The following is a 24,916-nucleotide window of genomic DNA, read 5'->3' as shown; positions in this document are numbered from 1 at the left end:
GCTAGCCCAGGCCTCAGGAATTTAAAACTGCCCTTAATGCCATCCGGCTGCTCCCACCACCACCTAAGGTCAGCGTGGGAGAGGAGGTCAGGCCACTTGACTCCCCGACAGGACAGCGCAGAGGGGGATGCTGCTGCAGTGTCCCCGGTTCATCGGCAGTAGATCTGGGACCAGAACCCACACCCCCTGACAGATCCAGGCCATGACGTTTCTGCCGCTGGGCTCAGGACTCGGGCTAACCTTTCCAGAGACTTCAGATGTCTAGGGCCCAGGATTGAGTCTCTGCTGAGACCACCAGAGGAAATGAAAGTAAAGACCATTTCTAAAGTTCCAGATCAGCCAACAGAAGACACTGCATCTGGGCAGACATTTTGGCGGCTATGGCATGCAGGGAGCTGGGGGACGGGGTCCTTTGGACAACCAGGCATGGGAATCTGGGAGCAAAGTCTCATTCACATATCTGCTCTAAGATAATGCATACTCCACCTACTTCTGGAAAAAGATTTGGGGTGGTTCGTTATATACCGTGTACCCACACGCAACAAAATGGTCCAGCCTGACATCAGATTGCAAGTGGGTTTTTTTGTTGTTGTTTTTTGGGTTTTTTAAGAAAGATTTTATTTATTTATTTGACAGACAGAGATCACAAGCAGGCAGAGAGGCAGGCAGAGAGGGGGAAGCAGGCTCCGTGCTGAGCAGAGAGCCCGATGCAGGGCTCGATCCCAGGACCCTGAGATCATTACCTGAGCCGAAGGCAGAGGCTTAACCCACCCAGGGCACCACCCAGGCGTCCCTGCGGAAGTGTTTTTAATAGTCAAAAACTGAAAGCAATCATAGTGTCCTTCTATAGGGGGCTTGTTTAAAAAAAATTCTAACCATGCATCTGGTAACTACTTCACGGCTATTAAAAAAATAAATAAGCAAATAAATAAATAAATAAATAACTGAGGAAGCGATCTGTGGGCTAATATGGAGACATTTCAAGGATACACGCAAGGAAAGAAGAAAAGCAAAGGTACAGGATATACGGAAGGTATTTTTTTTTTATGGTAAGGTGGAAAACGAAAGATACATATTCGAGTTTCTCCATTTTGGAAGAAAGTAACACTGGAAGTATAAATCAGAAAATTATGTAAACGGTCGCCTACAGAGGGCAAAAGAGGGAGACGGAGAGCTCTGGGTATATACCTTTATATGTCATTTTGACTTTTAAACCCTATAAATGCTTTACCAATTCAAAAATTCTAATTCGGTCAAACACAAGAGGAAAGGGGAAGGAGGAAATAATTTTTAGGCACAAGCACCAACAAGGTCTCCCTTCTGCCTTCTCTGAAAAATGGGTCCTGATATTGCCTTGCCTGGGATCCCGCAGTCCCAAGGACCCAGGAGGGTAGGTCACCAGCCTCCAGCCTCCTGGAGGCTGGGAACAGGGGGACAGATAGGCAGCCTGATGGAGCTGCCCGCGGTGGCCTGGCATCCCTGCCTTGGCAGCGGAGGGAGGAGGTGAAGGCCAGGGCTGGTACCAGGCCAGTGCCGTTCAAGGTTGCCCACCTCGGCAGGGCGATGCCACGTCCGCTCCCTGACTCAGCCCTGAGTCACAGTTGTCCCAGCTGCTGGCATTCCATGGTCCCAGAGCAACCAAGCTGCTCTAAGAACGTGTTTACACCATTAGGCTCTGGCCTGCCCGTGGCTCCAGCCCACCCCACCCCAGACCCTCCTCACTGTGCCCCCAGTTCTGGGGAGCAGCACCCTCACTCAGGATGGCGGCTTTGGCCCTGGAAGCGTGCTCTCCCCTCACAGGCTCTTCTCTGACCTGCTCCCGGAATAGGAGGGGCAACCAATCATCCAATCAATGACAACTCACTGCCACCACCCAGATGTCCATTAGTGAAATTAATTCTAGTCTATTAATAGATGATGTCCATACTATAGAAAACCATATTATAAAAAACAAGAGTGAGCCATGTGAGTAGTTTTTTTAAAGATACATTAAGTAGAAACACAAACTGCAGAACATAATCCGTAGCTTGATCTCATGTTGGGGCCATCTGGATCTATTTTCCAGAGCCACAGTGACCATACAGATAGAATAATGCCATGCTAGTCCCTGGAAGGGGAAGGGGAGTTATAGTTCCCTTCGCTTTCTCGGTGACACACTTGTAATTCTTTTCTTATATGAAGCAGTTATTATATTTGTAATCTGAACACAGATATCTCACATTCATTATACACTTCGTTGGGCTGATTTGCTCCGTCAGAGGCTCAGGACAAGAAGTGCCCTCCCAACCCTGCACTTCCTGGCAGAAGAGAAACTGAGGCTGAGAGAGGTCATTATTTTCTCATGCAGAATCATACAGTGAGTGAGCTGACAGCAAAGTGGTGCCCAGAGTTCCTATCTCCCGACAGATGCCTGTGCTCTTTCCACAACACCATGTGGCCTTAGAATAAAATGAGTTTGTATTTGTGGAGGGTTTCTTATGTGGCTGATAGGGGGAAAAGGGGGAAATACTGCCCCCCCAAAAATAAAAAGACTTAGCACCCCAGGACTCATTCCCTGCTTACAAGTCAATACCATCACCATTGACTGATGGAAGGTTCCAGACAAGTGTTCATTCAAAGATGAACCATTAACTGTAAATCAAAACCTAGAGCGAGTGCTGAGTTATAAAGCGAATTAGAATAAGCGGGTAAACGGACGGCTGATCTCGGCCCCAACGGCCAGGGCTGGGAGAAGGAGCACCTTCCGACTCAGAGAGGCAACAGAGGACCGGGGTCAGGGACGGCTGCTTCAAGGGGTGTGTCTCTAACAGAAAAGAAGCCCCCACTGCCCCCCCCAGAAGCAGGTGAAATAGCAGAGGATCCATTCATCAACCAGTTCCGGGACTTGCTCCGGCTTCACCCAGGGCAGCCTAAAGGCCACGCCGGATGCCAGGTCGCTGGGGCCTGGCCCCACGTGCCTCTCCCACCCCCAAGAGCACAGGGCAGCCGGCCAGAAACAGGGACGATTGGCCTGCAGGAAACTGAAACAGCCAAAAAGCACAATACACACCAGCTCAGAGACAGGTGCTACCTCTCTCCCTCCCAGGACACCCGCATCACGCTGGGCACCCTTCTGGCCACTCTGGGAATTCTGAGTATGGTCTGTGTGTGTGCGTTCACATGTGGGACTACCTGACGGGAACGGACATACGCATACGGGTTTTTAAACGTTTGATGAACTCTGGCTACTCCTTCCAACACTGTTACCTTACTTGCCCGTTAAACTCACTCCTCACTGTGCCCCCACGTCAGCAGGGCAGGTAATCTCATTATTTCCATTTCGTAGACAAGGAAACTGAGGCTCGCGGGAGCTTGCTGGCTGTCATACTACTGCACGGCGGCAGAAAGGGTAGAAATGAAGACTGAAAGTTGGTGAGGGTCCATAGGGGCCAAGGGCTCTCTCTGGATCATTTCATTTGCTACCCCCCCCGCCCCGCCCAGCCATAGTGGGAGGGAGGACCCCATCTTACGCCTAAGGATACCAAGGCTTAGGAAAACCCAGTCACCCGCCTGAGTAGTGAAGCCAGGATTAACAGCAGGCCCTCTGACCCCCAAGCTGAGGTGTGCAGTCACTATGAAAAGCACAGTGGGGGACAACTTCATGCCAGGCACTGGGTAAGCCCCTCCCCCCAATATCAGTATGAACAGTAGCTTCCTGAGCCTTACAACGAGCCAGGAGTGGGCTGAGCTCTGCCCACACAGACTCTAGAAGAGGACGCACGTGTCCACATCTCTGAATCCTGGCGTGGCACGGAGCTGGCCTCCTTGCTGACTCAAAGCACCCACCCCAGCCCTGTTGTTTCCTTGGGTCCTTCTCTTGCATTTCTGCCGTGCCAATTAAAGGACAGCGTGGGCTCTCTGTGAGCAAGTGCCCTTGACTGCTATTCACACCCCAACAAACTGCACGTACACCCCACGAGGAGAGTCGAAGCCCCCCGGCCAGCTCTCTGCACCCAAGAATCCAGGCCGGCCCCCAAGGGTGCCTCCAGTTCCTCCACTTCCACTCAGACCACTGCTGCCCACCTTTCCCGCAATCCCCGCTCAGGCTGTCTTCTCTCACTGCCTGAAGGAATGATTTGACAGTGATAAACATTTCCACATGAAGGCTTGGGTGTCTCTGAGTCATAATTTATTGCTTTGTTTCTGTGCTTTATACTTTCTTTTTTTTTTTTTTTTTTTAACTTAAAAAGGAGGGCAGGAGTGATGAGTGTGGACGGGATGAGTAATCCCCGCTCCTCTGGGCTCCGGTGGGCAGATGGAAACTAGAGGTGGAGATAGAGCGGAGGAAAGGATGGGAGTGGCTGGGAGGGCTGAGCAGGGGGAGCACTGACCCCTGCTCTGGACGGGGAGGACCCGGGCCCCCGCGTCAGACAGTACTGCAATCCAAACAAGGTTTATGTGTTCAGCTGCAGAATGTGGGCGGGCGGCGGCAGGAGACAGGGAAGTATTCCAACGAAGTGATCCACAACTAACAAAGGGATGGTCCGTGCAGATCTCCCCCAGTTTCAAGGTCCAGGTCAAGTGCCACCTCATCCGGATGGCCCTCCGCAGACCACCCCAACCGAGAGCACTCCCCTCTACCTCTGAATCGGAGACATTCATTTGTCTCAAGGGCTAGATGGCTTTGCTAGTCCCCATCACTGTTTGCTCTCACTGCCCACCCCCCAGGTCCATTGTGAGCTCCTGAAGGGCAGAGACCTTGTTTTTACCGCCTTTGTATCTTTTGAGCATGTGACACCCCCCACAATCCATTCTTGAGGTGACGTGTGGCACCCCCTGTGTACAGAGTCACAAGCCTCCAAGCAAACCCTCATGGACCAAGCATTGGAAAATGGTCCCAGACAAAAATCACACAATTTCACCTTTGCTCTTGGGCTCTCTACTGTGTACGAAGCCCTTCCATAGTCTTGTAAAGTACGTGATAGGTGATATTAAGCTCATTTTACAGATAAGAAAACTGGGACACAGAGTGAGGGATTAATCGATGACTAGGGAGTAAACAGAAACAACTCTGCAACCAGGGTTCTAACTGATTTTCCCTGAAGGGGCTGGAGGTGTCTACCTCCTTTGAAGCCTATGACAAATAATCGTGGGGAACGCCGCATCGCCAGAGCCCACCCTCACGCAAGATGTCCCGTGCCAATCAGCCAAACCAAGGCTCCAGAGAAATCTCTCCGGCTTCGTTCAATACAGACTTTTCCAAACTGGACCTCCCCTGGAACTCTTCTGCGCTGGGGACATAGTCTTCTGACCCACTGTGACTCTCCTAAAGTGGCAGTCGCACTCCCAGGAGAAGCTGCGTATGATGGATGAAGGAAGGCTTAAGCTGGGTGGATAAAGCGCTGATGATGAAATTTCAGGGCTCAGCCAACTAGTAAGGATGTTTCTTCTTCTTCTTCTTCCTCTCCTCCCCCTCCTCCTCCTCCTTCTTTTCTTTCTCCTCCTCTTCCTCCTCCTCCTTCTCATTATTATTCTACTTGTCATCGTCAAACTTCTCAAACACGCACAAATAGAGGAGCCTAATAAATCTCTAGGTGTCCATCACCAGCTTCAACAGTATGCAACGATCTGCTATTTTTGCTTCATCTTTTTGATCTGGAATATCTTAGAGAAAAGCCCAGATATCGTGTCATCTGTAAATACCTGTCACAGTATTACATGCCTTAAAAAATTCATAACAATTCCTGGATATCTAACGCCCATCCTGGATCTAATGTTCCTGGCTTCTCTCAGATTGGTCCATCTACGGCAGGTAGGCCTGAACTCAGAACTCAAACTGGACCCACAGAGTGCATTTGCTTGGTGTATCTCTTAAGACTTTACCAGTCGGGGAACCTGGGTGGCTCAGTCAGTTGAGCATCTGACTCTTGATTTCGGCTCAGGTCATGATCTTGGGGTCATGGGATCGAGCCCTACGTTGGGCTCTGTGCTCAGCAGGGAGTCTGCTTTTCTCTCCCTCTCCCTCTGCCCCGTTTATGGGCTCACTCTCTCTCTCTAATAAATAAATAACTCCTTAAAAAAAGATTATACTGATCTGTAATAATTTCCCCTACACTTCCCCTTACCTCCTCCTCAACATCCTATTAGCGAAATGAGGGCATTTGTCCTGAGGTTCGGTGTGGCTGTGTGGACGGCCTCCCTGCATTGGCGTTTTGCCTATTTCTCTAGTTCCTGTGTAAAATGGTGGTTAGATTTACCAGCTTGAGCAGATCTGGTTCAGCTTTACAGCAAGCAAATATCATGGGTGATGCTGTGTCCTTCCTATTACATCTGTCTGTCCAGCGCTTAGCAAAGCTAATATGGACCCATGGATCTGGATACCTTTTTGAGCAACTAGATCCTCCCAGTGCCTCCAAAGTTATATACCACATCCTAAAACGTGCTTCTAGATGCATCTCTAACCCTTTGGGACTTGCCCATTTTTCTAAGATTTCACGGGAGACTCTCTCCGACGATGAGGTTCCAAAATTCTATCACCATATCCTTTCTTAGCTTGTCTCTGTGTGACTTTTAACCTTCCCTTTCTTCTTTTTAAAGAAAAGACCTATTTAAATGACCAGCCAAGCTGGGGACCCTGTACTCCCTACAGTCCAGGCCCTACCAGCAACTCTGTGGGCTCAGCCAGAATCCCAGGGTCTCAAGAGCCTGCGGGCTCTTCCAGCCGTCTCCTAGAAGATGAGTCAGAATCTCAAGGAGAACAAGAACACATAGTTGAATATGATAAATATGCATCCAAAATTTTTAAAAACCAAATTACACAAATCAAGCTTATTCTGAGAGGTTCGTTTTGCCAGGGGTCTCTAGTGCTCCAATCAGCATAATTAAATACCAAGATCTCTCTAGAATTGATTGTGGTTTTCACATTTTTTTCCTCCTCCAAGGACCATTTCAGTGGGATGATTTTAAGCTAATAAGAACCCCCAAATTAGAAACTAATTAAGGAGATGGAAAATACAAACGTATTTGTTTTTAGTCAGGCACTATTTTTATCAGAGGAATCATGAAAAATTAAAATTGTTAAATACCCATACGAAGGTTGTCAGTCAAGGGCAATGTGGCTTTCCGCCTCTCCCGGCTACAGAAGTGTAAAGGGATAGATCAGAAACCACTCCCTGTGTACCCCCAGGAAGCAACAGAGAGGCTAATGTTAAAGAACAGAATGACACACTGTTAGAGGCATGGGGAGGGAAAGCGTGCTGCCCTAAGACTCTCGAATCTTTGGTGATTGAGGTTCATAGTTCCCCTTTGGAAATGCAAATGCACCTGGCATCTTGGCAACACACGTTCTCACGCCCGTTGAACAGATGAGAACATTAAGGCCCAGGGAAGGTAAACAACCTGCCCGGGGTCACACAGCCAACTTAGAAAGAGCCATGACTACATCTCTATCTAAATGTGCTTGATGTCGTGAAACAGCCTTCCCACTGTCCTCCAAATGTGCCACGGATTACCTCTTAAAATAGATGTTAAGTCACAATGACACAGGTTTGGAGGGATCCTTTCTGATTCGTGACAGCTTTGAGAACTCGGGGCCCTGGGAGAGGCAGCAGGAAGCAGGAGCCAGCTGCTCCAGGGGATAGGACTTCTTGCCTAGAGAGGCAGCAACACGGGGACCTATGGGCCACTGCAGTGAGCCTCAGAGGACCGCTGACCCCGCCACACACAACCAAGTGTTAACCCAATCTTGAAAACGGTGCCTGGGTCCCCAGGCCTGGAGTCTCCATTCATTTTGCAGACGTTGCCCTGGTTCTCCAGCACAGCTGATACCCCCTTACTCTCTGTGTCACTGATCTTCACCGCCTGCCCCTTCCACAGCAGGCCAGGAGGACATGGGATCTGCCTGCAGGCACTCTAAACCTCTACCCCATGGCAGAATTCTCACCAAACCTTATTTTGCTGCTGCTGTTGGGGGCCTGTGGCTGGAGCAGATGTCATTCACAAAATAATAAAAACCATACCCCCAGCCCCAGAAAGAGTAGCCACGCTCTGTGCCAGTAGGTTCCCTTATCCTCAGAGGGAGGAACCTGTATGTCTACGGCTCAGGAAAGATAGGGGTAATAAGGTAGAGATGGGTCTTCGTTTCAAAGGCGGCAGCCGGAAGAATAGAAACAGAAAGGTTGAAGGACATCCAGTTTTTAGAGCAGGACCCCTGGGGTGGGTCCCAAAGAGCAACTTGGCAGTGTCCAAACCCTAGAGATGAAGGCCTAGGTACCTCAAGATTCCCTATGGCAGAGCTGACACAGGAGCACAGGCTGCCTGCAGGGTCTGCCTCCTCCAGATGGCTCCAGGCAGGAGTCCCCAGGCAGGAGGAGGAGTCACCTCCTCCAGATGGCCCCAGGAGGGTCCCCAGGCAGGCCCCGCTGCCATGTGCTAGGATCCAGGCCTCACCTCCCTCTCCATTTTTCCTGACCTGTAAAGCCCCATCATTCCTGTGCAATGGACAGAACCACAGAAATGCCTGCTAGGAAACTTCTGCCAAACTTAGGGGAACTCAAATTGGTTTTTGTTTGACTTAAGATAATAACAAGAATTCTTTCTTGACAAGAATGTCACGAGATAATCACTCATTGTTGTATTGAAGTCCTCATCATTACCCAACAAGATAGAAATGATTAGTGCTACTTCCCACAAAGTCTCTGATGCTCAGAGAGCTTTAGGAACTGCCTGAGGTCAGCCTTGAACAAGGAGATGCTAGAGTTCTAAGACCAGCTGGGGACACCCACCCCCCGGGGGCTGGTTCTAGAAAACATAAGTCACCATCTAGAATGAGTGATTCAAGTCATCTCAGATCGCTGAAGCCAATTTCCCCAGGGATGCATGACAGATGTGTCATAAGAAGAGGACATGATAGTGAGTCCTATTGTTAAGCTTGGGACACCTGGCCTCTGGGTTCCCACTGACAAGATATTCTAGACTGTAGACCTGAGCTGTCCAGGACAGTAGCCACAAGCTGCTTGAAATGAGCCCTTGAAACGTGGCCAGTCCAAACAGAGGGGTGCTGCCTGTGTCAGATGCACTCAGGACTTGGAAGACTTTGCATGAAAAGGAGAATGGGAAATACCTCATTAACAATTGGCATATTGACCATAGGTGGAAATATTTGGGACTTTCGAGTTATATGAAATGCATTATTACAATTAATTTTATATTTACATATTACATATTTACATACTACAATTAATTTGACTTTCTTATGCTTACCTTTTTGTGTGTGGCTACTGGGAAATTTAAAATCCCATGGGTGGCTTACATCTGTGGCTGGTGCTCAGACTCTCCTAGGCAGCCCTGCTGTAGGACCCAAGGCCCGCCTTCATTTCTATACCCAGCTCACCCTGCCCTGCTCCCAAGAACAGCGCTGGAAGCTGAGGAAGCAAGACCCTCCGGGCATTCTGAGAATGTCCTCTCTTCTCAACAATTCTGGAAATTCCCACCTCTCCCGCCGTCTATCTTACTAGGTACCCATAAAGAACCGTGGGCCCAGCAGTTGCCAAGGCACTTGAACCCAGTCACCATTTCTGAGTGTTTGGCTCCACCTTGGACTACACCTTCCATGGCCAGACAAATTCTGATAACCAGGTTTCCAGAGTCCAGGTCTTGGATCCCATTACAATTGTGACCCTTGGGACTTCCAGCCTCCTTTGCTCCCAGCCCTGCCAGACCGTGAGCTCCTCCAAGGGCGGCATAATGCAAGTAAGTTCGATGTATTGATCACTTCTTATGGTGCCAGCTGCTGCGCTAAGTGTTTTTGCATGTTTTATTTTATTTAATTCTCCCAACCAGTCTGTGAGTGAGAAAGCATTGCCCCCGTCTTGAAGATAGGAGCCCGAGGCTCCCATGGTCTTGGCTCTGTCCCCACTGCCGTGCTTATTCCTGGGTGCCATCCTCCCTCCCTCAGCAGCAAAGATCCTCATACATCTTTGCATTTCTGGCACCGCGCGCAGTGCCCAGCACACAACAGCTACTCAGTAATATTGATAAACTAGGTTAAGAACCTTTTTCATAGACCTGATCCTTTGTTCTTTCTTGCCTTGATCAGGAAGCTTACTACTCCGACCTTCCTGAAACCACACACACAATGAAAGTCCTCACACAGCACCCCGCAGGACTGGACCTTTGCTGCCCCTATCACCTGCCACCACGGGACTCTTTAGGTTCAGCCCTGCCTACGTCCCCAGTCCAGTCTGAGACATATGGACCACAGACCCCACTGAGAGGTGGGACATGTGAGTAGTCCAGGGCCAGTATGCTGGCTTCTGGGGTCCCCAGAGACACAGCCCCAGATACCTGTGGAGGTGGCTGCCTCCCTAGCAAAGCCCCTCCAAGCACCGCCAGACCCCCGACTAACCTTGCTGGGCTCCCCAGAGCTCAAACTCCCTTCTATTTCCTCATATACATAGGAGCTAAGTCTGGGCCTGCCTGGTGCGTGTGGCTGACCCATTTCCTAGAGCTGGGCTCAGCTTTCTAAATTCCTTCTTCATCTTATTCTTTCTGCCTGATTTAGAACAAGGCCACCCAGAAGTCCTAATTCTCTGCCCCTCCCCACCCCTTGGCTTGACCCAATGGATCCTGACACTGGCCGGCACTGGAATGGAATTTGCCACACCCCCTTGGGCCTCCTGCCCCAGGCCATTGGTCCTTCTCCCCCTGCCCTGGTCAATTTCCCAAGGCCCTAAGCTATTTTTTGCCTCTGCCCTAGCCTGCCGTTTTCCCCAAAGTAGAAGTTGCCAGAATGGTACCCTATATGACACACAGAGCAAAGACCAGATGACCCATGGGAACAGGCCCTCCATCAGATCAGAACTCACCTTCAGGGTCTCCAGTCCCACTGGCTCCCTTCTTTTTCTAGCCTCAGGCTAGACCTCCACCTTCAGGCTCTGGGGACCTGCATGATGCTTCCTGCTTGGCTGACTTCTAGATCCAGGGTATCCACCAGCCCCTTCCTCTGCTCCCCAAATCCCTACTCATGACCTTCCCCAGCCACCCTGGATGATCTGCTACTTGACCTAGTGCCCTTGGAGAGAGAGAGAGAGAGAGAGAGAGAGAACGATAAAGTCCCCTTTTCCTTTAGTCTACAAGAAATACCAACCTACCGCCTGACCCTCTCTTCAGAGAAATCTCAGTCAATCAAGAAGGCTTCCCAACCAGTGAGGTCTCCAGACCTACCCCCAAGAATCCGCCAAGCACTCCTGCGCCCCTCGCTGCCTGTTTACCCACTGGCATCAACTCCCGGCCCAAGGGAGCCAGTAGGAAATAATGACTTCTTGATTTGTTACTTTGAGCTCTTCAAACAAGAGGTGCTACGTCTATAAAGGCATCATGCCTTCCCATACAGCATAGGAAGTGAACCAGCCGATGCTAAATCTTCCGGTGCCGGGCTCCAGTGAGTGCACGGGGCAGAAACTAATAACTAGAAAGCGCCCATCTATCATCTTATCAGGCCTTACGGCACTTTGTTTGCATAGTTATCTTTCCAAGGGTTGACATTTGATGTCTTCTGCAGGCTGATGTATTCTCCTACCTGCCACATCATTCAGAGAGGATAGATGAGCCTCAGGTTCATTACCTGTCATTACACCGTGTACATGTTGCTGGGGGCCGAAGCATCGATTCTTCTTGAGTCTCTCCGGTAGCGAAGCCCTCCCGACGTGGCGGCCCCAGGTCCAGCGGTCTGCAGACGACCCTCACTCCTCAGGCCTTGGCTGCGATCCGCGCCATCCCCTCCTCCTCTTCCTGGCTGGCCCGCTCCTCGGAGGTGACAGCACGTTCTGAGCTCCCAGCTGCTTCAGAAAGGACCTGCAATAAGAATGGAGGCCTCTGTCGCCCACCGCGAACAGAACCACCTGTCCCAGTTTTAACTGTGCTAGAATTTTCCAGCCATCGTCTTATTGCTTTTTATGATTAGGTCCTGCAATTGCTGGGGACCATACATAGTTCACCGCAGCCAAGGTCTTCACTGCCAAGGTCCCACCCACCAGCCCCACCCCCGGGCCGCAGTGCACACATGCCCACGCACACACACCCTCAGTCCTGTTTCCTTACCTCTGTATATTTGTTTTCTCTGCCTGTAAGACCTACCCTTCATCCTACCCACTCTTCAGAGCTCAGTTCCTAATACCGACAGAACCTTATTATCCCAGGAAAGAGGAGGGAACGGGGCGCTCTCCGTCCACAGATGAGACCACAGAGAACAGACACATGCCCATCAGGGACACTCCTCAACTCCTGCAGCCCAGGAAGCCCCTGGGGTGAGACTTCCAGCATGCTGTGGTGTGGGGGCTCCAGGCAGCCCCCCCACCTGTGGTTTATTATGAACCTCCTTTGGCAGTCCTTGGGCTCAGAGCAAGAGACAAGAGAGGACATGCAAGCCTCACTGAGTAAGGCACGCAGACTGGCTCCACTGAGTGACAGCATCTCCTCGCCAAGACCACAGCTCACACTCTAAGGGGTGGCCAGCCTGGAGGTCCGCTCACCTCCGAGGACTAGGTCCCCAGTAGCCATAGCCATGTGCCTCTAGCCAGTCATGGCCTCCACTTCCAAAGGTACAAGGGGAGGGTTCCTGCTACCCAGATGGCCATAACCCTGAGCTCCACCCCGGCCCTGGCCTCCGCGGAGCCTCAGTGAGCCCACTGCTGGGAAGCGGCTGTGGCCCGTGGGGAGTGCCCACAAGGGCACCCAGCACTACCAGTGAGGGGCAGCACCATGGACAGGGATGAGGGTGGCAAAGGAAGGCAGAGATCGGAGGTCCCATGAATTCCATAAGCATGACGATGACAGTGTCTTACACCACATATAATGATAAACACCCTTCAGGCTGCTTTAACATCCATTGGATCTCTTTGGTTTCAGAACAGCAAAGTAAAGGGGTATTTTAAAGATGAGGAGACAGAGCACAGAGACACTGAATATCTTGCTAATGGTCACACAGTAAGTGGGTGAAAGAGCCAAGACAGGAACTCCTGACTCCCAATTACCATTCTTTCCAGCAAGCTCCCAGGTCCTAGGCTAACTCCCTGTCACCTCAGCGGCATGGTGGGTCAAGAGGAGTAGGAGGGGGAAGAGGAACAGAGACATGCTTGGCCTGCTACAGGAGGATGGGGACAAGAGAACAATCATGCCTTCGGCTTCTTCCCTGAGAGGAGGGTCTGGGAGGAGGAAGCACAGAGAGAACAGAATAGGAAGACAGGGATATGCAGGCTCCCAGCTAACTGGCTGTGATAAACAGCTACAGCTTTGGGGTGCAAGGCTGTGCCGACCTGGAGCTTCCTGGGGGACCTGACTCTATGGCTCCAACCTCCAAGGCATTTCTGGGCAAGACATCGCTGGAGGTGGTGTTTGTGTATCACTTGGAACAAACAAGGCAATTCCTGTTACAAAAAGCATATATGCATTTCTATGTTCTTTCATATAGGTGATATGCTCCTAAATAATAAAAATTTTTAAAAATCCACACTGTCCCACCCGTATGAGGAAAGATTTGCTTCTGGACAGTAGGATGCCCTGCTTGATTCCAGAGCTGCTCTGCTTCTATTGACAAGGGAGGAATCACAACTTGGAAATCTCTACCTGGCAGTAGAAGGCGGGGCCAACCCAGCTCCTTCCAGAGAAAAGCAGCACCGGCCACAGGCCCGGAAACCCAGGAGAGGGGGCAAATCCATGGAGCTGTGCAGAACAAAATGACCCAAACACTAATGGCAGCCACAGCACGTGGTACAGCCCCAGTCACCCCGCTCCATCCAGTCCACCGTGGACTAGACCTCCCAACCTGGGGCTATGGGAAGAGCAGCAAATCATTCCCTTGGCCTTAGGTCTCTGAGTCCCAGGCAGCCAAGGGGGTCCTTAGTCAACCCTGGAGCTCTTAAGTGAGCCCTGCTACGTGCTGCAGATGCCCTGGCGGGGGAAGAAGGAGAGTAAGTCGACCCCTTTAGAAGCCAGTCGCTGGCCTCTCCCGCCAGCTGCATGGTCACCTAGCAGCTGTAGCTCCAGAGGCAAACAGCTCAAGCTCATAAATTCTTGTTGGGGGTTGGAGGGGGTGGGTGAGGAGAGCCGCACTTGCGGGCCCTCCTGCAAGGTGGGGCTGAACCACATTCACAGCAGATGGTGCTGTCGCCCTCACTCCGGGATTCTCATTCCTAATTATCTGTGCTGTCAGCAAAACAATTAACCCTCGAAGAAAAATTGCACCGTCCACTCCCAACCATATGAAAAGGCAATTTTTCCCAAGGACGAGGGACACTTAGGGCAGTGGCAGACGGAAAGTAGGGCAGCCTTGCCTTCGGTTCTGGATCTCACTCACCCTGGGCAATTTCACCATCCTCTGACCTCCGCGGTCTGGGAGCCATCCCGGCAGCCCCAGCAGCCCCTCCAGCCTCCGAACCTGAGCTGTCTTTCCCATAAGAAGGCGGGGAGCCTGAGCCCTAGGGCCCCCTGCACCCCACAGTGCTACCATTCTACAAGCCCTGGTCTTTTCCTCCAAACGTTAAGTCCCTTTGGCGCTGAGACCGCTTTTCTGTCCGTTCCTTCATTCATTTGCTTACTTGCTCATTCATCTGTTTGTTCATTCACCCAGTCATTGCGTATTTACCGTGTTGCTCCCAGGAGATAGAAAGAAAATATCTATTCAGCCTTCTTGACCACGGCTTGGAGGCTTCTTCCCTGAGACGTGGGGAGGCAGGGGGTGGATGGGGCAGGGAGGGCTGGGGGCCGCCAGCCAGGAGCTGGAGCACTTGGCAGGGGCTTGGTTTCAGGCTGTAGGAGGGAAATCCTGTTGCTGCATTTGGATTCTCTCTGAAGATTCGGCGGCAGGAAGGCAGCCTCCTCTCCCAAGAGCTGAATTGGAGCGAGCCACTCCAGTCCCCAGAGCAGGCAGGCCTGCAGAGGGTGGAGAGGTGTGATGGGAGGCGAGCCCTAGCCCCCACCCCCACCCCCACCCACGCTGTGGGGGCTGGCAGTCACCAAGGTCTGCACCTCCCAGGTGCTCAGGAAGTATCAGAGGCGAGTGGAATGAATCAGAGCGCCCCTCCTTAGAGGAACTGTTTTAAAAGCAAAGGGAAAAATAAATTCTGATGGGGGGGGAGCAAAGGGAGTTGTTACAGGGCTGGGGCATGATGGTTGTCCCCAGGAGGCTACGCTTTAAGACCGAGATCACTTGATCTAGATTGTCCCTCCCCGCACGATGCCATGGAAGAGAAAAGAGAGTGAGCAAGAGATGCTCGGACCTCTCTGGTCAGTGCTGAGCGAGCCTTCGGGGATGAGGCCATCAGGGCCACATGTCATAGGTCCCAGGTGGAGAGGCTGATGGGCTGGCTGCTTTCAGAGGGAGATGGAGCGAGATGCTGCTGCAGGTGAAACCACACCCAGCCTCCCTCCAGCCCCACTCCCACTGCCTCCCAGGACTGCCCCTGAACAGCCCTGGGGAACTCCCAAGGCAAAATGGAAAGTCCAGGTTGGGGCACTGCTGGGCCCCCATGGGGGCTGCAGGGCCCCCCCCCCCCCCCCCCCCCCCCCGCTCAGACAGGGGCAGCGCTCTGGGCACTGGGAGGCGGAGTGCAGAGAACAGGGAGGGACCGACTTGGGGGTGGGGTGGGGTACGGAGCTGGGGCCCTTCCTCCACCACCACTTTGACATCTTTCTTCCCTCTCCCCATTGCCCATCGGCTACCAGTACTTGCCCTCACCCAGGGCCCAGGAGTGCAGGCCCTGATGCCAGCTCCTCCGCATTAAAGAAGAGTGTTTATATTCAAAGCGGACTGTTGCCCACTCAGAATCTGCCTACTCGAAGGCAGCGCATGTGACTGCACCCCCTGCCCAGAGTCCAAGCGGGACCGACGCCAACCCCTGGCTGGAGACGTTTCCAAATATGAGCCTGGCACAAAGAGTCAGGTTCCCAGGCCTCCTCTGCCCTGGGAGACCCAGCCAGGATTTTCGAGGCTGTTGGGAGGGAGAGGGCTGGTGGGGATAGGCAGAATCAGGAGGCAGCCAGCTGAGACAGCCATCAGCCCTGGAAATATCGCCTGCACCCCTCCCTGGCCTTCCAGCCTCGTTAAGGGGAGAGAAAGGATTGCCCTGCATCCAGAAAGTCTAATCAATTGCCCGCAACCCTTGGCAGTGGGGACAGGAAAGCCACTGCTCAAATGTGCACGGATTAAAAATATACAAATGGAATCTTTTTCTTCCCCTCTCCTCAACCCCCTGAAGCCTGGGATGCTCGTTAAAAATAGCCTTGCTGTGGTGTGGATCCTACAAAACCCAACGGCTGGCAGGAAAATGAAGGAGCCATTTGAGGCAGCGCTAAGTGGTCACCCCGGGGGAGTGGGCTGTGAAGGGCCAGGAGAGGGTGTCTTCAGGTGTTTCTAGACACACTGCTTGAATTTTTAACAATAAGCAGACATTATTATTATTTTTTTTTAATGGAAGTTTATCCATTGCACCCTCCAACCTAAGCTGAAAGCTAAATATCCACAGACCTAGCCTGGTGCTGTCTGGCCTGGCAGGGCACGTACCATTGGCCCCCTGGGCAACTGCTACAAGGAAAGCCCAAAGTTATGAAAAGAACCCTGAATCCAGAATCAGGGTCTTGGATCTGTAACTAACTGGCTGTGTGGCCTTAGACAGGTCATTGAGCTATCTGGGTGTTCACTTCCTCAACTATAAAATGAGTTGGATTTCATGCTAAGCCAGGTACCTTCTAGTCCTGGCATCTCAATTTTTGGTATTGAGGGAAAACATCTAAGACTTGCCCTGTGTTTCTCCCCAGCACGAATAGGCCAGGGGACTGCATCCCTGGGCAGAAGTGGGGTTTTAAAACCAGCAAGCAGGTGGAAAGGTCAGAAGCTGTTCCGAGAGCAGAGACCAACTGCATACCTTGCTGACGAAATGCCAAGTAGAAAGAGCATCACTTCAGGACCTACAGTGTCCTGGGTTCAAATCCTGCATTCAGCAGTCAGTAACTATCTGAACTCAGGTCATTGCTTACATGCAAATCAACCTCCTCATCTGCAACACGGGGTCAGAATACCCACGTGCGAAGTGGGCGTGAATGTAACTGCGACCCAGCTCACTGTCGCTGCTTAACATCCTTTCATTCTTTTCTCTTTCCTGTCATTCACTCTGCCCTGAATTGCAGGGCAACTAAGGGCTGGGCCCTGGATCAGGCTTGTGTCCCTGCTCCACTGCCCATTAGCTTGTGAGCCTGGCCAATTTCCCTGTGCCTCAGCCTCTGCCCTGTAAACTGAGAGCGAGCTACGAGCGGTTGCCTAGTGGCCCCAGCCCACAGCCCTGTCTGTGCTAGCCAATTGGGCCCTCAGCTTTCCATCTTGCGTCTTCCATGGGTTTGCCATTTTGGACTTCCCTCCCAGGCAACCCCCTGCCCTCCAACCTGTCCAGGGATCCTGGACCACAGTGGCCCACCACCTGGAGCGATCCTGCTGATCTGGTCCTTCCCTATTCACCCTTACCTACTCTCCACTTGGTCTCTGCTCAGCAGGCTGTGCACCTGGCTGGGAGCATGGATTTTATCCTGGAGGCACGTGGAGTATGTCTCAGATCAGTGCTTCCCAAGCTTTAATGTGCTTATGAATCACCTGGGGATCTTGTCAAAATACAGATGCGGGTTCTGATTCAGGAGGTGCCACGTGGGGTCTCAGACTCTGCATTTCTAACAAGCTCCCAGGGGATGTCCATGCCACGGGTCTGGGACCACCCTTTGATTAGCAAGGCTGTAGACTGGAGGAAATCCTAGCATGTGTGTGTGTTTAGGGGACAGGGACAAGGCAGACCAATTATCCACATTGAAAAAAGATGACAGAGATGGCACCACGGAGACCAAGGGTGGATTCAAGAGATGCCAAAGAGGAAAAGCAGGCGACTGTTTTACCAAATTATGCGACCTGATCCAAATAATAAAGATCACACTGATGGGCATAACATAGGAACACGGAAACATGCTTACGACGTATCAGCTGAGAAAGGGAACTGCAATCACACACACACTGTGTCTTCAACTTGGCCAAAGGCACATCTAAGGAGCCTGGTGGGAAGGCTACAGTGCAGAACGCCCCCCCTCCATCAGGCCCCCGGTGGGATTACACGAACGCCACCGCGTGCATTTTCGTTTCTCTGTCATTTTCTAGATGCTCTCGATGAAGTCTCACCAGTTTTGTAATTCCAAACTTATCTTCTCCATGTTCTTATATGCCCACTTCTTCCGACTGTCAGTTATTCTGTGTCATTGAGGTCTGATGTATTTCGAGCACAAACTGCCATTTGCTGCAAGGGTTGGAACACCGCGCGTTAAATCTTCTCCAACCCAAAAATAAAGCAACCCAGATTCTGTTTTTCCTCTAAGCCAAGGGTCCAGCGCTTTGGAAGGCCGGCGCTATCACCTCTCACTATAGCAACAGGGAGACCCTGGTGACCCCGAGCTTGCGGTTATTAAGAGTAAAAATAGGAAGCCTGTAGATAGACGTTCAGTAAGAAGCCGCACTGGACAAGCCGGGCTTGAAGTCCTCTCTGCCTCTCTTGCGGGGAAGAGAAAGCAAAAATCAGACTCTAGCAGCTGATTCCTGCAAGATTACAAGGTGCGTTTGGCATTTTCTTCTGTGTTTCTCAGGTTGGGGTGATGAGCTGCCTTTCAAACCAGTTCCTAATGCACCTGGAGGTAGGCTGTTCTAGAATAGGAGGCAAACGTTCCAGCCAGGGGATGCCTGTAGCTCACTGATGGACTGGGCATGCTCACACCACTCCTAGCTCCCTGCCCCCAGACTGCCCTGTGCACTACGGTGACACCAGCTTTCCATCCACTCGGAATCCCATCCCATTCCGTGCAGGGTCTCCCCGGCCGGTCCTCTGGCAGATGCTTTGGGACCCCCAGTCTCCCATCAAGACCTTGGCTGGTCAAGGCCCAGCCCCGCCAGCAACAGGTTGTAGAAATTTGGGCAAACCGCTTCATATCTCTGAGCCTCAGTTACATCAACCATACCCATTTTCAAATAGGTTTATGGAATCTCGTGGTCTTTTTTGGTCCTAACGCTCCATGAGGCCAACAGATACCACCATTTATCTGGCAATACAGATGAGGTATTTCACAGGCAAAGATTTTTCTAGATAACTGAAACAACTGCCCCTTCAAACAACAAAATGTGTTTTCTTTTAACCCTACCCTGCACAAATTATTTTTCTGAATGTGTACATGTTTCTCTTCCTTTTTGTGGCAAAAGATACAAAACCTCAACTTTGCTGTGGACATCTGCCCCCGGCTTTGCTCCACAAAGCCCTTGCTGTGGCTAAAGTGCTGAATGTGATGTGACCTTGTCTGCATGGCCATCCTGCCTCTCCAGGAGGCTCTCTGCTGTCCTGGGGGATACTGTCCCCACTGCGGGGGTGGGGAGGCTTCTCTTTTCTTCTCTCTGCCCCTTCCCACTGGAAGGCTTCCGGGCCTCATGCTGTCTGTTTGGGTATGCCTGCCTAAAGAAGCTTCTTGGCTTCTAATGTGCAACTTAGAATCCTCCTGGGCTGGGCAACCGTGGGGCTCTGAGCCACTTCAAGATCTCTGTTCTGGGTGGGAGGAGTGATGACAGGCTGATCTTTGGGTAAGTGAGGGGACGGTCTCTTGACCCTGCACCTGAACCGACACTTGTTTCTGCTTCACTGGGTGCTCTTTCTGGATGCGGGTAGAGAGACCGTCGGAGCTGCTGACATTACTACACAGGCCAGACGAGAAGGCAAGCTCGGATGTAGAATTTAACCCCAATTCTGTCTGTCCCTAGTGTCTCCCCCTCCAAACCGACCCTCAAGTTTCAGTGGGCCTTTGCCTTGCATCCTCTCTAAGAGATGCTACAAGTCCCCAAATTAGGCTTTCTTTCTCTGCTTCCCTGAGAAACCCGGCTGGAGGCATTAGCCCAGATGCAGGCTCATCCCTGGGTCAGAAACTTCTTGGGGAGCCATCCATGTGCCTCAGCAGGCCTCTCCCAGGTAAGGTAGTGGGAAGCCTTGATGCCCTCTGTCCTTGCCCCTCCATGGAAGATGGGAGCCAGCTAACCCCAACAGGCTCTTACGGTCTCCTTTGCACACCAGGCTTGCAGCAGCCTTTTCTCCCACCTGAGAAGTCAACTCCCGCCAGTCGACTCTATTTCATCACCAACCCTACACATGTCCCCAGAACATATGAACTTCCTGTTCCATGCATAGAGGAGCCCACCACAGCACAAATCTTCTGGGAGACCCCAGCAGGGAACCTGGAGGAGGTGGTCAGGAAAGAGAATTCCCGAGTTTTCAAGCCTGGAGGTGGATAGTTCAGAAAGATGGCCTTGATGGGAAGGCCAGGCTGCCCACGACAGGAGGGGGAGGCTGCTGGGGATGAAACATCAAGGCCACTTTGAGACCAAGGAGGGAGATGGCTTGCAAAATGCTGAGGTCATCGAGAACAAGGGCAGGGAATGGGGGCAGAGATGGCCTGGGAGATGGGCATGGGAGGTGACCAAGGGAAGAAGGTGGGGTGACCAGTAGCCCGGGCACTGGTATGAGGACAGAGCTATCAGTCCTGCCTCACAAACAGACCTGACCCATGCTGTCACCATGAGGCCTATTAGAAAGGGACCTCTGCAAACCCACCTTCCTGCTTGGGTCCAGGCTAGGGAGCAGCAGGGCAACAAAAAAATAATGCACCAAGACAGTAAAACAGCACAAGCCTTGCAAAATAATAACCAGTGCCTGTACCCAGGCATTTCCCAAGGATAGGTCAAGGCAATCATCACGGCCACCCCAGCCCAGAACTGGCACCCTACTTCTGCTTTGCCAGGCCGTCTACCTAGAGGGAGTTTATACACGGTTGGATCTGGTGTGAGCATGGGCCAGAGCAAAAGACAAGCTCAGGATTAGAATTCAATTCCAACACTGTACCTCCCAGTATCATCCCAGGTCTGCGACCAACCCCCACTTTTACCGATGAGCAAACTGAGGTTTTGAAAGGGTTAAGCAGTCAAGATGACAGAGCTCATAAATGGGGGGGTCTGCTTTTGCACCCTCGGCTCTGGGCTCCCTTGGCTGCCACACATCTCTAGACCTCTGATTCCTAATTCTTCACTGGAGGCACGGACAACAGCTCTGGGCTGCTTTGCTCTGGGAGAGCTTTCCTGTCTCCCCGCATGAAAACGCTGCTCCCGGTCTCCGGCGGAGGCCGAGATGGGGCGGCAGGATCACTCCCTCAGGTAGGGCTGGTTTCCAAGAGGTACAGCGTGCACACGCGTCACCTGACTGTGCACTCTGCGCCCGCCCACACGGAGCATTGTCCAGGAGAGGATGGCAGAGATGGAGCCGAACAGAGGACATGGGAAGCTGGAGGTGGGGAGGAGAGGGGAGCAGCAGGAGGCGGGCAGCGAGGGCTGCATCCCTGGGTGTGGCCCTGGCAGGACTTGAGAAGTACCTACGAGCAGCTGGGTGGCCCCTTCAAGTCAAGACAGCGGCACCCTGGCCACCCATGACAGGGAAGGGGGGCGGAGGGAGGAAGTCATTTTACCTTCACGTCCAGTATAAATGGCTACAGACAAAGGAAATGGCCGAGAACAAGGACAAGTTTCCTGGTTACAGACTAGGCTCCAAGACCAAGTTTCCATTTGTTTGTTTTTTTCTTGCATCCTTTCTCACGCGCACCTGGCATTGCCCGGGGCAAGCAACGGAGCCTGCGCAGATACTCCCATCCAACAGGTGTTTAGCGAGTCCCTGTTATATGTCTGGCCCTCCTGGGACGATGAGTGGACAACAGACCCCTACCTGAGGGAACATGAGGTCTCGTGAGAGCAGCCAGGACGGCACCTCCCAAAGCAGAGGGCCCGGAGTCACCCAGTCCCTGAGTGATGCCCGAATTCGTGGTGCCCACACTAAGTGCTTTAAGAGGAACATTCAGGGTAGAACCAAAATGCTCAAGAGGCAGTGGGTCCTCCAGCCCTAGAGGTATTCAAGGCAGGCTGGCCACAGGCAGGGACAGGAAGGCGAGTCTGGTCCTCTGAGACCCAAGAAGGTTCTAGAAATGCGATGCCCAACAGGCCAATGTTGTGGGGGTGGGTGCGGGAACGCAGGGCACACATCCCTGGAAGCTGGTTTTAAAGGGAGGGGGAGGTGCTGCAAAACCTGCCAGGAAGCCTCTGGGGCAGAGACCATTTCCTTTTCATTTTGAGGCCCCTGTTAATACGTACTTGCGTTTCTATCCCGAGACTTTATGCCTATATAAATAAATAGTAATATGTATTATTTTTACCCTTTTTTACACACGTACTGTTCTGCATTGTGTTCTTATCATAATACCAGTGAAATCACCCCAGACCAGTATACAAAAGCGCCCTGGTTTTTTTCACAACCTCCTGCTATACCACCGCCGACGGACGTTTATGTCGTGTCCAATCTCCCGCTCTTACAAGCAGTCCTGCAGTGAACAGGCTCGCAGATATACCCTTTCCTGCACGTGCCTGGATCTGCAGGAAAGAAGTGGCACTCCTGGGCCAAAGATGCGTAACTGAAATTTCACAGCTACTGTCGAATTGCCCTCCGGAGAATGGATCCCCCCTCCTCTAGCCCTGTAGAGGAGTGAGCTCACTGTGGCGGGGAAGCCAAGGCTTACATTTCCTCTGTGTCCCCACGGTGCTCTTTCCAGGGATAGACTTGGGAAGACTTTGGGGATCACCACTGCTCACAGTTATCTGGACTCTTAGTAATGGGGGCTTGGCCAGAGAGGAGGATGAAGCCAGCGGGCAGCAAAGGGAGGGCCCAGGTTTGGAGGATTTGAAAGAGCAGTGGCTTCGTGCACGTGAAACAGCCAAACTGCCCCTCCTGTGCGGAGATCCCTCTGGGCAGACAGACAACAGGTTGCCCCAGTGCGGAAAACATATGAGCACCATCTCAAGGAGAGGCTCTCAGCATGTGCTCTAAGAGGCGATTATAAGTGTATGTGGGTTTCTGAAGTCCCAGCTGCACCCGTGTTAAGAAAGAACCGTTTTCTTGCTGTTAATCCATTCCTGGTGGAGATGTTGCTTCGAATTGAATGAGCCTTTTATGTGCTGAAGTCAAAGGCGATCTCAAAGATAAGTTAAATCACTTATTCCGGAGAACATGAAAACTTCGATCGGAATGATTAAGACTTCACAGCAGCAGTTGCTGGACCAGGACAGCCCCAAAAGGACCCACTGCCCCCACCAGCCTGGCTTTGGCCCCACCAGCAGGGCAAGCTCAGGCTCCGGCATAGGACCCAGAATCCCACCCACTGGGAGACTTCTCTCTGGCAGAGCACAGAGGAGGCTGGAGGGGAGAGAGCAAGGGGGCCTGAGGGGCCCTGCTGTGTCTGCTGCCCAGCTCCCTTCCTCAGCCCTCTCCAACCTCTCCCAGGCCTTCTAGCTTCAGCTCTTCCCGGATTCAGCGGGCACCCCAAACCATGTTCCTAGAACACTTCTGACCGGAACAGGGACCCCGTCCGTCTACCTGGCTTGGCATCCACAGACTGGGAGCGCTCTGACGCAGAATCCAGCACCAAGTTCGAGCCCCACTCAAGTACTCGACACGTGCTTGATGAGGGAATAGCTTCCTGCCCTAATGATGTCACCCACCAATCATCCTGGTCCCCGTGGGTGCCAGCTGCTGTGGTAGGCCCTGGGGCATCTGATCCCTGGATTAGGTGGCGGGCTAACTAACTGGGCTTCCTGAACTTAAAGGCCACGCTGGCCCCAAAGGCCCACTGTTTGAGGTACTTTTTCATGGAAGTATCACCTTGAGGAAATCCCTACCCCGCTAGGAGTCACCCTGTCACTCAGTGGAGCTTTTTACTTCCCCAGCCAGGTAGCGGTGGGGTGGGTGGGGGGGGCGGGACACACGGACAGAAAGGCTCGATCTAGGGCCCTGCTGTCCACGGAGGTGAGACAAGTCTCCGAAATCCTAAAAGTAATGTGGAAATAGACACTGCCGCCATGATAACCCTTTCCTTGCCCCATGTCTTGCAGTCTGCGTAGAGCTTCCTATCTAGTACCTTCTGATCCTCAAAGCAACGCCGAGGCAACTGGGGACATTCTTACCCAATTCACAGATATGAAAACAGAGATGAGGATAGCTCAAGCCCCCAGTCACCCCGATAACACGGGGCTGAGCTGACAGCTGTGTCCGGGTCTTCCGCCTCCAAAGCGAGCATTCTATTGACCACGGCAGGAGGCATCAGCCTTGCCTAAAGCCACAGCTTCCAGCTGTGCAGAAAACCCTCTTCCTTCTTCAACCCTTCCCCTTCCCCAAACTCACTGATTGAATGAGCTTCCCAGGGCTCTTTATAACCAACAGTGTTGGGGGGCAGGTGGGGCAGCCTCCCCAGGCTGACCCACTCTGGGGCTTCGGGAGAGGCCCTGTCCCCCAACTTCCTCCAATTCTTCATATCTTTGATATTAAAACCATGCAGTGACCGTAATCTGGGCATTTCCAGGAAAACACACTTGAGGTTTTCCTGAAGGGTGGCAACATGGAGAGCTGGGCAGGGCTGGCCTCTCAGTACAGGGCTACCTACTCCTCTCCTGGCTTTAAGCATGTCTTCTTAGTCACCCCTGATAACTGCAGGTCAGGGTTAGCCTAGGGGCGGAGGAGAACAGTTGCATGGCCTGCCCACAGCCGTCACACAGCCCAGAAGGGGCCAGGCTCAAGGGCCATCCTTGCATTTCCCATCATAGCACGGGTGAGAACAGTGGAGACGGAGCCACCGCGCTGGGCCTCTTAGTCCACTCCCCAGAAAAGACTTTATCCGCACTCCAAGCCAACTTGTGGGCCCCCCAATTTTTCCTTCACCCAGTGAATTATGTGGAACAAAACACAACCAGCTGGTTGCAGAAATCAGACCCCCGTGTCTCAGAGACCTTCATTCT

At 52.2% G+C, this 24,916-nt stretch overlaps 2 protein-coding genes across 2 annotated transcripts in view; one reads left to right on the top strand and one right to left on the bottom strand.

The window, feature by feature from the left end:
- The window catches only part of LOC116571470 (formin-like protein 5), an 88,394-nt gene that overhangs the window by 8,807 nt on the left and 54,671 nt on the right, over positions 1 to 24,916 (top strand). The window lies entirely within an intron of this gene.
- ZBTB7C (zinc finger and BTB domain containing 7C) overlaps positions 1 to 24,916 on the bottom strand; it is a 336,440-nt gene that overhangs the window by 258,356 nt on the left and 53,168 nt on the right. Inside the window, exon 2 of the mRNA XM_032310027.1 lies at positions 11,603 to 11,832. The gene's annotated coding sequence lies outside the window, so the exon portion shown is untranslated. The remainder of the gene's footprint in view (positions 1 to 11,602; positions 11,833 to 24,916) is intronic.

The sequence above is a fragment of the Mustela erminea genome, chromosome 13 (assembly GCF_009829155.1).
Source record: "Mustela erminea isolate mMusErm1 chromosome 13, mMusErm1.Pri, whole genome shotgun sequence".
In the NCBI taxonomy this organism is placed as follows: domain Eukaryota; kingdom Metazoa; phylum Chordata; class Mammalia; order Carnivora; family Mustelidae; genus Mustela; species Mustela erminea.
This window is presented reverse-complemented; position numbering and strand designations above follow the sequence as displayed.